This window comes from Rhinatrema bivittatum, chromosome 6, assembly GCF_901001135.1.
Source record: "Rhinatrema bivittatum chromosome 6, aRhiBiv1.1, whole genome shotgun sequence".
Classification (NCBI taxonomy): domain Eukaryota; kingdom Metazoa; phylum Chordata; class Amphibia; order Gymnophiona; family Rhinatrematidae; genus Rhinatrema; species Rhinatrema bivittatum.
In genome coordinates this window covers 180767690-180769548 of record NC_042620.1, presented here as the reverse complement: position 1 = coordinate 180769548, position 1859 = coordinate 180767690, and the positions used below count along the sequence as shown (strand labels likewise).

At 38.1% G+C, this 1859-nt stretch overlaps 1 protein-coding gene across 1 annotated transcript in view; it reads right to left on the bottom strand.

The window, feature by feature from the left end:
* Positions 1-823: 823 nt before the first annotated feature.
* The window catches only part of BZW1 (basic leucine zipper and W2 domains 1), a 105787-nt gene continuing 104751 nt past the window's right edge, over positions 824-1859 (bottom strand). The window contains exon 12 of the mRNA XM_029606218.1: positions 824-1859. This exon is cut by the window's right edge and continues 1440 nt beyond it. The gene's annotated coding sequence lies outside the window, so the exon portion shown is untranslated.

Sequence of the window (1859 nt, the reverse complement as noted above, 5' to 3'; positions counted from 1 at the left end):
CTAATAGGAGGAACCACAGAAAGCAGGATTTTTAGGGTTTGGTTTTTTTTGGTAGAGTCCTTGACCACAGCATGCCTTAACACCAGCTCCCAGGCTCACATTAAATTTGCCACACGAGAATTTTCTGAATCAAACTGTAATAGCTAATAGCCTCCTCTATATGGAATTTATATGTGATGAGTGCTATTAGTTATGTGCTGATTCCAGTATTGCATTGGGAGTAAGTCTAGTTCAATTGTCAGCAGCACAGAACAGGGCTCTTCAACAATGTTCAATGCTGCAGTCAGGCACAGAAAAAGCATGCTCTTTTTTCAGGTGCTGCAGTCCAAGCAGACCCTGCCATGATGGTCTTGCAGACTTCTAGGGGTCTGTGGACCAGAGGTTGGGAACTACTGCTGTACACAACCACATTTTGACTTACATATTACTGTTTTAGTTACATACATATGTAGTGTTAGTCCTTCAAAAGCAGAGTTTAAAGTAGAGTGTAGTTACAGGAATCTCAACTTCCACTGGTATACTAAAGCATAATTACTAAACTTCCAAGAATAACTCTACACTTTAAATTGGTATTAAGCCTGGAGTAGCAGACTACACCAGATCCTTATTTTCTACATTAATATTTGTATACAGAAGACACCCTCTGAGTAGATCTTTCAAGAAAAAAGTGATGCATGTGCCAAACTGAGGGGTAGCTGCAGTAGTGCTGCCTGTTTATATACTGTGAAAAGCACTATGCCAATACTGCTAAATACCATATATTTATTAGGTTGACTTATGAAAATAGTTTGTCAGAGAAAGTTGCAAATAAAGCTACAACAACTTAAAGTTTAAACTTTATTAAAAAGTTCTCAGAAGTTACAAAGTAAGGAAGCTGAACATAACTGTACAGTAGAAATCAGAACAGATTTGTGGATGGAAAGTGTCTTTCCATGTGGAACAAATGCACACCACTCCCGGCATTAGTTATACTTTCACCCTCAAGTGCTTTATTTAACAAAAAGAAGATCTGCATTATGAAAATGAACCATGTTCCTTTCAGGGCACATTTTACAGTATCTGTGTTTGGTGGAATGAAATTCAGAAAGAGCTAGTACAGCTGTATACATTTACTTTCATGTTAGTACATCTTAAGGTTTGGATCCATTACTTTATGGAACCTACTAATTACACTATATCAGGACTGTCCTCTGTCAAACTTTCTCCAAGAATGGAAATAGATATACAATAGCTGACAACAGAAAAGAAGTGAAACAAGTTATTTAAAAATGGTGACCAATGGGATGTAAGAAGTAGTTCTCAAATTCAAGGGGCATGGGATAGATCAGAGGGGGTGCAAGATAATTTGTTTAATGTAACTAATTGTAGAATACTACTGCAATACAAAAAAGGTAAAATCAGCTTTGTTTTTGAGGGAGGATGGTAAAGCTAAAGTATAAAAAAGGGGGGGAGGGGAGGTGGAGAAGTGTGTGCGTGCGCAACCTAAAGTCTTGAGAAATGCTGTTCTATCTAGTAAGTGGACCCTGTAATATTGAAGACTGTGCCAGTTTTTAAAAGTCTGTCCTTCCTTTAAAGGAAGGTACTTACAGTTCTAGTAGTACTGCAAGAGTAGTAACTAGGCAGCTGTCACATCTGCACTAGTATTAAGAGCCCAGCTCCCTCTTTAGTACTATATTAAAATAAAGAGGAAGGGCTTAAAAAAAATGCAGTTTCTACAATCAGCCTCTGATGGTAATGTTTACAGACTTGAACAAAACCCCCCACACCCATCCATATCTGCAGTAGTCATCCTTTAAAACCGGTACGCTTACATAGAAGTTTGAGACAAGCCAAGGATGGCAGAAGCAACTTCTAGTAGT